Raw genomic sequence first — 13,805 nt, forward strand, 5'->3', positions numbered from 1 at the left:
TTTGCTGGCATTCTCGTCGAGCTTTTTACTCACTTCCGGTTTCTTTTTACTCGCAACCAGCAAAACTATGCAGAATAGATTTCTGCATCGATGAGTTTTCAGGCTGATAAAGTGTCTAGCATAAAATGTGCTTGTAACGATGAGTTTCAGTAACGTATATACTCTCCTCTCGTGTTTCTTTATCCGCACTTCCACTCTTTTCAATTTATCCTAATTACCTCGAGCTTACCTTCAATACCTAGCACTGTTTTTACAGTGACGGCGTTATACACAAATTCTTCAAACATTTCTCTTTCTTCTGTCACAAAAGAATTAATTTTTCATAATTTCAATACAAGAAACATTCGCATCGAACGCAAGTATTAAATATATTTCCACGCTTTCAAAGGACGAGAAAAACACTGTGCATACCTACTCTCGTGCATATTCGTCCCTCGTAATATACATTCTCGAATAAGTGACTAGCTTATGCAAAGAATAAATTCTTACCTTCTCGACTGCTATCTAAATTTGAAAACCATCAATTAGTCCAATTTTCGTAGTCCTAAAATGCAGACGGAAGTCACTTGATATATACAAATATTATACATATTCGTTGGACGTTCGTTAAAAAACAGAACACAGAGAAAAGTCAGCGTGTTAAATTAACTAAAAGTCTAACGTGCGAATGTTTGTTTGCATCACTGCGATGCAGATGTGGCTCCTATTAACTCTGATTAAATTGACACTCCTAAAACCACATGTGTGTACGTCCACGAAGAACAAAATACATATCGCGTAGAATAATTTCCTCGTGTACCGCAATGTAAGTGGCTTGATTGTTGCAAGTTTATTGGCGAGGACATGTTAATCGAAAAAACAAGACGATTAGCAATTCCGTTGTACAAATCGCATAATACACGCGAACGTTGATAAGAACGGAGATTACACTCACTTGCTGTAAACATTTTCTTTCATCATTCGTGCGGCATGTTTGGAATTTAATCGTTTCTTTAATTACGAAACAATTATACGAACATAACTATTGTACAATGGAAGAGTACGTATTTATGCGTTTACGTTAGTTTCAATGTCTGAGAAATTTAAAGAACAGTGAAATCAAGGTATCAAGTATATCAGAAAGGCATTTATCGATGCAAAATCTTTTGTATCATTTCGATGTTTGAAAAATAAAAACAAACGAAATACGAATGTAACCTGTTGTTTTACTAATTGTGAGCTATTAACCCTTTCGCGACTAGCGCCGGTTATATCCGGCATCCACTAAATGCTTCACACTGGCTGGCGCCGGTTATATCCGGCACCCACTAAGCGCGTCGCATTGGCTTGCGCCTCAGCAACTCAAAGTAACGATTTATTTTAAAATACAGAACAAGGCCTCAACAACATTCCCTTTATCCAATACATCCTTAAATCCTCCGCTGTTCCAGCGAAATCCTCTAAGATTTTACACGGACACACTGGAAGCTCCAAAAACGCGAGACACTCTTAATGCATATGGTGTGCACTACGACCCGTTCGTTGGTGGCGTACCGATGGCTAGTTCCGATGGTTAAATATATCGTAAGTATTACCGTAAATTTTTCTTAATAGAGACATTTACCGGTAGGAACCGTTCGATCGCAATTTTAAGAACGGACCTGCTACTGAACTCGACTTGCTTTTTCGTTGTTTATTGCTATAATTTTCGCTTATTCTCTCCTCTGTTTTCAATATATGTATGTGACAAAAGTTTCCAGACTCTGAGTTTAATAATTTACAAATAAGGTCTTGTTTAATAAATAAATGAATAAGTAAAGCAAAGTTAAAAATTCTTTACACGTTGGAAGATATCGAAATAGCTCGTTACAACGGACGGATAAAATTCACGTCCTTCCATTTGGATCTCGGAAGAGATAAAAGGCAAAATTAATTTAAGGCTTAAAAAAACAAGAATTCTGAATATTTATCAAGCGTTGGTGAGAATATTTCGTTAAACTGCAAGGTGAAGGTAATTTACATAAGTACTGTTTAAATTTGTACGTGTAATCTAATTAGTCTATTCCGAGAAGAGTGGCTCGTAGTGGTGAATTAATCGTAACAGAAGTTTAATGACCTGTGTAAGCTGAAAAATTCATCTAAGTAGGATGCGAGTTAATGCAATAATGCTCGAATTGCCACTGTTTAAATGTCCACGTAATCTCTGTCGAATTGTTTAATAGGGTAATTGACACGTGCTTTCCTTCAACGAAACATTTATCAGAAAATAAGAAACCGTTGTCTTCGAAGAAGAAAACTGCACATTGAACTTTATATTCTACGCACAAATCATTCTTGTGTAATCCAACGATATATGTCTGTACATAAATACAATGTCGTAAATTGTCTTCCACTTCTCGTTATACCCGTGCATTTATAATAATATTGATAACCCTTATCTGTTCTTATCTTTTCGATAAATATATCGAAATATTTCAAAGTACGTAGACTCCGCGAACCAGAAAAGGTGATTACTCCTACGGAAATAGATTAGAGACGGATTAATGGTAAAACGCAATTCTATTCGCATAAGTTTCAACTGGGGAACACAATTTTAACGAATTTCTGCTATTTTAGGCTTCGCGAAACACTCTGTTCTCTGCAGATTTCGATTGAAATTCACAGTTAAAGCGTTATTTCAGTATTTCCTTTTCTGTTAGGTATATCATTTTTGACGAACTACTGTCATTATTAAAAATATAAAGATTTCACTTCAAATTCAGAACCAAAGCGTTATTTTAATATTTCCATTTCTGTTAAATTATTTTTGGCAATTTACTGTCATTATTAAAAAATAAAGACTTCATTTCAAATTCAGAACCAAAGGTTATTTTAATATTTCCTTTTCTGTTAAATTATTTTTGGCAATTTACTATCATTATTAAAAAATAAAGATTTCACTTCAAATTCACAATAAAAGCGTCATTTCAATATTTCCTTTTCTGTTCCATTATTTTTAACAATCTACTGTCATCGTTAAAAATTTAATATCGTTATTGCTCAATGTCAACTTTAATTTCATTACTAAAACTTTATTCAAGAACCTAATTTAACTTATTTAAAAATCTCCATTAAGAGACTAATTAAACTTCAGAAAGAAACTCAGTTAAGAGTCTAATTAAGCTTCTTAATTTCGCAATAATTTGTTTATTTCCATTGCAATGGAGTATGTTTCAGCGACAAACGAGACGATTCGTTCAGTTTCTCGAGATTTTCATCGGATCTTCTTCGAAATGAGAATTAACGAAACGATTTATTTATCCCGTATTTTTAAATTGAAAATCGACACATATCGATCGCCTGTATACGTCTCAACAGATAATCTGAACTGTTTGACTTTATAACATTTATATCGGTTCATATTAACCTCTTCTAATGAGAAAGGTTTGAGGTCCCTCCCTTAATAAGCCTCGTTAAGCCAATTTACACGAGAGAAGCGTCTAGAAACACGAAGATTAAAGGAACCGTGAAGAAAGATGTCGCGGGGATGCCTTACTCATCTTCCACTAATCAAATGGAATTCCGGAAATGAATTCAAGTGGTTTAACCTTTTCAACAACTGCGCAAAAACTATTTGTGACACGTGCGGCCAAGAAATACATATTTAAACAATTTTCACGTGTAACTTTTACAAATGAAAGAGAACAAAGTCCAATCTTACAATTCTGTTCCGTTACTCTTGTCTGACGTGTAACGAAAGTCGATTGAAATAAACACACGAATAACGCGACATGTAACAAAAGTGAATTCTACGACATCGAGAAGACTTTCGAAATGAAATTCGACGTATGCGAACTCCATTCTAATTGAAAGGTGCATCTGCTTTCTTTTCCAACGAAACTGAACCGATCTGGGATATTCAAGCTTTGCCGGTTTTTGCACGTGTGTGCCGACTAATGTTCTAAGGCTACGAAGGACCAGTTTCTTGATTGGAACACTAAGTTTTTATTTTATGTTCTATTTTCTACAACTAATTCAAGATATAAATTCTACTGCAAAGTGTTTCTTGCGAGTAGCCAAGAGTTTCTCCCGCGAGTTGCAAAGTGTTTCTCTCGAGTGACCAAGTGTTTCTCCTGGAGTCTCTGCGGTTTCCCTCGACGAAGACTTCTATTTTCCCAAAAACACCCTGATTGGTGATTTCTCCTTTTCTAAATCACCAATCAGTTTACTCCGGTGCATCGCAACCACCCTCCATTTCGCCCTTAGCGCGTTATCTTAGGGTGGGGTAGACAACGACCGGAGGAAGTGTTCGGTGGACGGATGCGTGGGAATCCTGTGGAATCTCCGCTTTTCTAGGCTTTGTTAACGTCAAGTGGCCCATCGACGTTGGCAAAAATCGTGGGCCACTTTTCTATTTTCCGTTCGGAGACTCGAGGATTTATGGCAGGGGCTGGTCCTAGGGGCTAAGTGTCGCAGGCAACGCAATAGACATTTGTGGTGTTTTGAGAAAACGATATTTGCCTGCGACGACGACCACTTGACTCGCTGCCATAAATCCTTAACACGTATTAATTTATAAACACTTCCTTTATTCTTCCTTTCACGAGTAACAGAGCACAATAATTCACTAATTTACTTTTTTTTTCACAAGTAACAAAGCATAACAGTTTTCCATCGTTTAAGTGTGATATCACTTCTTCGTGTACAATTGAAGAGAAGTGAATTAATTTCAATGAAATTTCATACCTGACTTAAATACACTACCGGCCAAATGTTTGGAATCACTGTGCATTGCAAGTTGCACAAAAATTCCCCCCAAAAAGGTAGCATTTATAATAATTTTTTAACGAATTTTTTATCATTCAAATCAATCGAAATGAGGTAAAGTGCTATTGATCTCCACAACGTCAATTTCAAATCAATAAAGAATTAGTAACAGATTCAATGTTAATATAAATTGACAGGAGATTCGAAACTTTTGGCCGGTAGTGTACGTGCATTCTAAAAGTATTTTTCACCTTGGAAAATAGACACAGAGATTTAACCGTTTGAGTGCCAAGCGGCGCGATCGCGCTTCTTCTATCCTGTCCTAAAAGCGCCAGCGCTCTAGGCTGCGAAGCCCATTATCACAGAGGGGTCGATTTTTTTCGACTTTACGGTTCCCCTCGAGTCTTAAGTGAAAAAAGATAAAATTAATATTAATATTTATTACATGTAAGCTGAAAACAGCGCAATCGCGCTCTTTGGCATTTTTGGACACGGAATATGACGAGCGCTATCGCGCCGCTTGGCAATTTTCGATCGGGAAATAAGAAAGGCTCGTGGCACTCAGACGGTTAAATAAAAGACGCGTGAATTGAAACAGGCGAGCACACCGAATGAATGGATCCTTTTTTTTGTTTCACCCTTGATACATTATAATGTCGTATCTCTGGTCGCGCGATGACCCGACAGAACGTTCATTGACTTTCCCCATGAAGAAAGACTTATTACCAGGAATGTTATTTCGCTGCAACGTAATAACACGCATTTCCCCGGTCTGGTGATTTCAGTTTCTCAATCGTCAATCGGTCCGACAAGTTGCGAATGTAAAATCAAAGAGAGCGAACCGACAGCTAATGACGACGTGTTAACAAATGTTGTGCCCCTTTAATTTATTGCATCTGTCAGTGATATACATAAGTATCGATTTAAAGGAGAAATATTCGAAATTATCAGAACTTTGTACATTGTACTTGTTTCGATTGCAATTCAGAATTTTCTCTGGATATGAAAGTCTACTACGGTCTCAGATGTAACTTCAAGACCTGCTGTTTTCTTCGGGGGATCTCGAGATAATTGGTAGAAAATTTAGGGGGTGATTCTGCGAGTCGAAATAAGACGAAAATGAAGAATGAGAAAATTGCGTATCAGGCTTCGTTTTTCAGTTATTAATACTTAACCGTCCGTGGACAATGGCGGACCCAAGTGAAATTTCACTGCTGTATTATGTACTACGGAATGAATTTTTATTTTCTTTTTTGGAAAAAGTTTGAAACATTTGACGCGACGATTAATTGTACAATGTAGCAGAGACTTTGACAAGTAGTCGAGAATTTTTTCAGAGTTTTTCAAAGCTTAGAACGGTAAAAAAGTTAAACTTAGGCATGAAGCATGTAGTTTGCCTAGGAAAGGTTGAAAATCGGCCAAAAGAATTCCTGGAGACCGGCAAATCTCGCTAAGCCGTTGAATGTAGGACAAGTTGCGACTCAAGGGGCACAATCACAGAGAGCTACAATGTAGACTTGACATCTTATGGGACTTTGTGTTCTACGTTCAAAAAATCAGAGGTTTTGTTATGTCATCTACGATATAGAGGTGTGAGTTTAGGAATTGTATACAATCCAACCATCAAAGATAATAAAGTTGACAGATGTAAAAAATCCTTTTGTTTTTTGCATATAAAGATACGTATTTATATTGGGATTGCGTGGATAGGAGAGTTCATGCTCTTTTGACAGCAGTAGAACAGACGCGTGTGATAAATTATCTACTAATAAACAATTACGTTACTTAAGAGCGTTACTTACGTAAGAGCACTCCTCCAGCCATTCTAACGTGGATAAAAAATGCATTATGTATTAGGTCTATCCCAAGTTATTGAATTTTTTTGTATTTCAATGTGTAGCAGGGAATTTGAGTGATTAATGTCGAATTTTTTAGTTAATTTGTGATTAATCTTTGTGTAACTTCAACAGGAAAATGATGTATCATTCATCAGTAGTCGTGCTTACCACGAAGGATAACTCGTCGAGGTATTTAACAATACAGACAATGAGTAAGACAAGGGTAGCATTACAGAAATGAGTTAGACAAGGAAATGAATAGCGGTAGACAAGGATAGCAATACTACCCGCGTGTTAGACAAGGAAAGGAATAGCGAAAGACAAGGATAGCGACACTACCACGTGTTAGACAAGGAAAGAAATAGGGTTAGACAAGGATGGAAAATTTTACAGATCGAGAGTAACGCCATCTCGTGTTTGGATCCACGAACTGACGACTTGTTACGCGGGTCACAGAATGTGAACAGAGGTATTAGACAAGGAAAGCACTAGTGTGCGACAAGGACGGAGAGAGAACGTTTCCTATTGGCTGGCGGGCCGCTACGCTTCACCTCCCGGGGACCGAATCAATTAGGTCGGTGAAAAATCATTAATAACTCGATAATTACAATTATATTGTGAACTTTTAGAATTGAAGAATGAAGTGTGGACCTTCAGCAACTTTCTTGTAGAGTTTTTAGTGCGCTAAACCCTCTCAATAATTAGTTATTAACAATTTTAGCACGAGATGTCTGGAATGATGCCGTTTACGTTTATATACGTTTACGGTTTTTCAATAATTTCATAGCTTTCTAATGAATTCCCATACAATTAACTATATGCAGCTGAAAGGTAACTCCTTTGGCTACGTTCTCGTATAACTTTTATTAACATATTCCGTTTAGTTTAGGAGTTATTAAATATTATTTGGGAGCGTCCCTATTCATCGTATTCGCGTCACCTGGAATCTTATAAACAATCGCGAATATTTAATAAACCACACCACTTACGGTTACCAAACTAATTGCAGAATATAGATAAAAGTCCATTCCACATTCTCCATGCTTAAAAGTGCATAATTAATCACGCATTTCTATTGAAATAACCAAAATGTGTTACGATGGAATGCGACGGGTGTAATACTCTTCCAAAGAATATTTAATAACTCATTATCTACGAAAAATTTGTGAACTTTTTGTATAGAAGAATAAAGTGTGGACCTTTAGTAACTTTCTCATATAGATTTCAATGCTCTAGACCCTTTCAATAATTAGTTATTTACAATTTTAGCAGGTGATGTCGGGAACGATACCGCATACCGTCAAGTAGCTTCCCGGTTTTTCAATTATTTTACAGTTTTCTACTAAATTCTCGTACAAATAACTATACGCATCTGAAAGGCAACTCCTTTGGCTACATTCGCATCTAATTTTTATTAATGTATTCGGTTCAGTTTAAGAATTATTAAACACTGTGTGAGAGAATCCCCTATTCTTCGTACTCCAGTATAGTCAACTGTTATAAACAATTGCTAATATCTACTAAACCACATTACTTATGGCGACAAAAATTATCGGAGAATATAAATAGAAGACCATTCTACATTCTCAATGCTTGAAAGTGCATAATTAATTATTCATTTCTATAGAAATAACGAAAATGTGTACATTTGAATGCGACGAGAGTAACAAAAGTGCAATACCTTCACGGTTTTTTATTAACTTCATAACTTTCTTCTAAATTCTCATGCAAATAGCTATATGCGTTCATTCATTTCTATAGAAATAACGAAACTGTGTACATTTGAATGCGACGAGAGTAACAAAAGTGCAATACGTTCACGGTTTTTTATTAATTTCATAACTTTCTTCTAAATTCTCATGCAAATAGCTATATACGTTTGAAAGGTAACTCCTATAGCTATATTCTCATATAAGTTTTATTAACATATTCCGTCTAGTTTATGATTTATTGAAACTTCTTTGGAAGAGTATTACACCCGTGGCATTCAATCCTAACACATTTTCGTTATTTCCATAGAAATGCGTGATCAATTATGCACTTTAAAGCATGCAGAATGTAGAACGGACTTTTATCTATATTCTGCATTTTGTTTGGTAGCCGTAAGTGGTGTGGGTTATTAGATATTAGCAATTGTTTGTAACAGTTCGCTATACTCGAGTACGATGAATAGGGACGCTCCCAAATAATATTTAATAACTCCTAAACTAAACGGAATATGTTCATATTAGATAAGGAACGGCTAATGCGTGACTAATTATACACTTTAAAGCTTGTAGAATGTAGAATGAGCGTTTATCTATGTTCTGCATTTTTTCTGCCAGCCGTAAGTGGTGTGGGTTATTAGATATTAGCAATTGTTTGTAACAGTTCGCTATACTCGAGTACGATGAATAGGGACGCTCCCAAATAATATTTAATAACTCCTAAACTAAACGGAATATGTTCATATTAGATAAGGAACGGCTAATGCGTGACTAATTATACACTTTAAAGCTTGTAGAATGTAGAATGAGCGTTTATCTATGTTCTGCATTTTTTCTGCCAGCCGTAAGTGGTGTGGGTTATTAGATATTAGCAATTGTTTGTAACAGTTCGCTATACTCGAGTACGATGAATAGGGACGCTCCCAAATAATATTTAATAACTCCTAAACTAAACGGAATATGTTCATATTAGATAAGGAACGGCTAATGCGTGACTAATTATACACTTTAAAGCTTGTAGAATGTAGAATGAGCGTTTATCTATGTTCTGCATTTTTTCTGCCAGCCGTAAGTGGTGTGGGTTATTAGATATTAGCAATTGTTTGTAACAGTTCGCTATACTCGAGTACGATGAATAGGGACGCTCCCAAATAATATTTAATAACTCCTAAACTAAACGGAATATGTTCATATTAGATAAGGAACGGCTAATGCGTGACTAATTATACACTTTAAAGCTTGTAGAATGTAGAATGAGCGTTTATCTATGTTCTGCATTTTTTCTGCCAGCCGTAAGTGGTGTGGGTTATTAGATATTAGCAATTGTTTGTAACAGTTCGCTATACTCGAGTACGATGAATAGGGACGCTCCCAAATAATATTTAATAACTCCTAAACTAAACGGAATATGTTCATATTAGATAAGGAACGGCTAATGCGTGACTAATTATACACTTTAAAGCTTGTAGAATGTAGAATGAGCGTTTATCTATGTTCTGCATTTTTTCTGCCAGCCGTAAGTGGTGTGGGTTATTAGATATTAGCAATTGTTTGTAACAGTTCGCTATACTCGAGTACGATGAATAGGGACGCTCCCAAATAATATTTAATAACTCCTAAACTAAACGGAATATGTTCATATTAGATAAGGAACGGCTAATGCGTGACTAATTATACACTTTAAAGCTTGTAGAATGTAGAATGAGCGTTTATCTATGTTCTGCATTTTTTCTGCCAGCCGTAAGTGGTGTGGGTTATTAGATATTAGCAATTGTTTGTAACAGTTCGCTATACTCGAGTACGATGAATAGGGACGCTCCCAAATAATATTTAATAACTCCTAAACTAAACGGAATATGTTCATATTAGATAAGGAACGGCTAATGCGTGACTAATTATACACTTTAAAGCTTGTAGAATGTAGAATGAGCGTTTATCTATGTTCTGCATTTTTTCTGCCAGCCGTAAGTGGTGTGGGTTATTAGATATTAGCAATTGTTTGTAACAGTTCGCTATACTCGAGTACGATGAATAGGGACGCTCCCAAATAATATTTAATAACTCCTAAACTAAACGGAATATGTTCATATTAGATAAGGAACGGCTAATGCGTGACTAATTATACACTTTAAAGCTTGTAGAATGTAGAATGAGCGTTTATCTATGTTCTGCATTTTTTCTGCCAGCCGTAAGTGGTGTGGGTTATTAGATATTAGCAATTGTTTGTAACAGTTCGCTATACTCGAGTACGATGAATAGGGACGCTCCCAAATAATATTTAATAACTCCTAAACTAAACGGAATATGTTCATATTAGATAAGGAACGGCTAATGCGTGACTAATTATACACTTTAAAGCTTGTAGAATGTAGAATGAGCGTTTATCTATGTTCTGCATTTTTTCTGCCAGCCGTAAGTGGTGTGGGTTATTAGATATTAGCAATTGTTTGTAACAGTTCGCTATACTCGAGTACGATGAATAGGGACGCTCCCAAATAATATTTAATAACTCTTAAACTAATCGGAATATGTTAATAAAAGTTACACGAGAATGTAGCTAAAGGAGTTGCCTTTTAGATACGTACAGTTATTTGTACGAGAATTTAGTAGAAAGCTATAAAATTATTAAAAATCCGGAAAGATACTTGACAGTATGCGGTACCGTTCCTGACATCACCTGCTAAAATTGTTAATAACTAATTATTGGTAGGCTCTAGAGCATTAAAATCTATATGAGAAAGTTACTTAAGGTTCACACTTCATTCTTCAATTCTAAAAGTTAACAAATTCTTCGCAGATAATGAGTTATTAAATATTATTTGGATCAGTATTAAACTCGTCGTATTCAAGCGTAATGGATTTCCGTCATTTTCACGAATATGCATGATTAATTATGCACTTTTAAGCATGGAGAATGTGGAATGGACTTTTATCTATATTCTGCAATTAGTTTCGTAACCGTAAGTGGTGTGGTTTATTAAATATTCGCGATTGTTTATAAGATTCCACTTGACGCGAGTACGATGAATAGGGACGCTCCCAAATAATATTTAATAACTCTTAAACTAATCGGAATATGTTAATAAAAGTTACACGAGAATGTAGCTAAAGGAGTTGCCTTTCAGATACGGATAGTTATTTGTACGAGAATTTAGTAGAAAGCTATAAAATTATTGAAAAACCGGAAAGATACTTGACGGTATGCGGTACCGTTCCTGACATCACCTGCTAAAATTGTTAATAACTAATTATTTAAAGGTTCTAGAGCATTAAAATCTATATGAGAAAGTTGCTGAAGCCCCACACTTCATTCTTCAATTCTAAAAGTTCACAAATTCTTCGCAGATAATGAGTTATTAAATTTTATTTGGATCAGTATTAAACTCGTATTCAAGCGTAATAGATTTCCGTCATTTTCACGAATATGCATGATTAATTATGCACTTTTAAGCATGGAGAATGTGGAATGGACTTTTATCTATATTCTGCAATTAGTTTCGTAACCGTAAGTGGTGTGGTTTATTAAATATTCGCGATTGTTTATAAGATTAGATTTCCATCATTTTCACGAATATGCATGATTAATTATGCACTTTTAAGCATGGAGAATGTGGAATGAACTTTTATCTATATTCTGCAATTAGTTTCGTAACCGTAAGTGGTGTGGTTTATTAAATATTCGCGATTGTTTATAAGATTCCACTTGACGCGAGTACGATGAATAGGGACGCTCCCAAATAATATTTAATAACTCTTAAACTAATCGGAATATGTTAATAAAAGTTACACGAGAATGTAGCTAAAGGAGTTGCCTTTCAGATACGGATAGTTATTTGTACGAGAATTTAGTAGAAAGCTATAAAATTATTGAAAAACCGGAAAGATACTTGACGGTATGCGGTACCGTTCCTGACATCGCCTGCTACAATTGTTAATAACTAATTATTGAAAAGTTTCAGAGCATTAAAATCTATATGAGAAAGTTGCTGAAGCCCCACACTTCATTCTTCAATTCTAAAAGTTCACAAATTCTTCGCAGATAATGAGTTATTAAATTTTATTTGGATCAGTATTAAACTCGTCGTATTCAAGCGTAATAGATTTCCATCATTTTCACGAATATGCATGATTAATTATGCACTTTTAAGCATGGTGAATGTAGAACGGACTTTTATCTATATTCTGCAATTTGTTTGGTAGCCGTAAGTGGTGTGGTTTATTAGATATTAGCAATTGTTTGTAACAGTTCGCTATACTCGAGTACGATGAATAGGGGACGCTCCCATATAATATTTCATAACTCCTAAACTAAACTGAATCTGTTTATAAAAATTATACAAGAATGTAGCTGAAGGATTTTCCTTTCAGATACGTATAGTTATTTGTACGAGAATTCATTAGAAAGCTATGAAATTATTGAAAAACCGTAAACGTATATAAACGTAGACGGCATCATTCCCGACATCCCGTGCCAAAATTGTTAATAACTAATTATTGAGAGGGTTTAGCCTATTAAAAACTATATAAGAAAGTTGCTGAAGGTTCACACTTCATTCTTCAATTCTAAAAGTTCACAAAATCATCGTAATTATCGAGTTATTAATGATTTTTCACCGACCGGCTTAACTTTGGGCCTGATTGGCGGAGCTCAAGGGCCCGCCAGCCAATAGGAAACGTTCTCTCTCTGTCCTTGTCGCACACTAGTGCTTTCCTTGTCTGATACCTCTGTTCACATTCTGTGACCCGCGTAACAAGTCGGCAGTTCGTGGATCCAAACGCGAGATGGCGTTACTCTCAATCTGTAAAATTTTCCATCCTTGTCTAACCCTATATCTTTCCTTGTCTAACACGTGGTAGTGTTGCTATCCTTGTCTACCGCTATTCCTTTCCTTGTCTAACACGCGGTAGTATTGCTATCCTTGTCTACCGCTATTTCTTTCCTTGTCTATCACGCGGTAGTATTGCTATCCTTGTCTATCCGTATTTCTTACCTTGTCTAACTCATTTCTCTAATGCTATCCTTGTCTACCGCTATTCGTCTCCTTGTCTCTCTTCGCTATACTATCCTCCTCATTCCTATTATATTTAATTCATATTTATAATCAATTTTTAATTGTTTTAACATTTAATAATAATGTAAATAGGAGAATATTGTTTTCGGGCTTATTTTCAAATACTTTAATTATAAAATAATTAGTGTTTCTTGTTAAATAACAATTTAAGTAGTAGTTTATAATTATTGAAAGTATTAAATAAATTTGCTGCATGATTTAACTTAATAAAACATTTAAATTTATTAATTACGCATTGAATTATGAATTGTATGCAGTAGATTATTTAGAAATTGTTTATATCTTGTACTGAAAATTTAAATGTTAATGTTCTTATTGTGTAAATTATACATTGAAATTTCCGGCTTACACAGGAATTAAGGAACGGTCTTGAACATCAGGAAAAATAAGGAAATGCATTTATTTATCAAAAAATCAATTATTTATTGTAAGATAACTGTACAAAATATATATTACTAAAAGCT

Source organism: Habropoda laboriosa, unplaced genomic scaffold (genome assembly GCF_001263275.1).
Source record: "Habropoda laboriosa isolate 0110345459 unplaced genomic scaffold, ASM126327v1 scaffold92, whole genome shotgun sequence".
NCBI lineage: Eukaryota > Metazoa > Arthropoda > Insecta > Hymenoptera > Apidae > Habropoda > Habropoda laboriosa.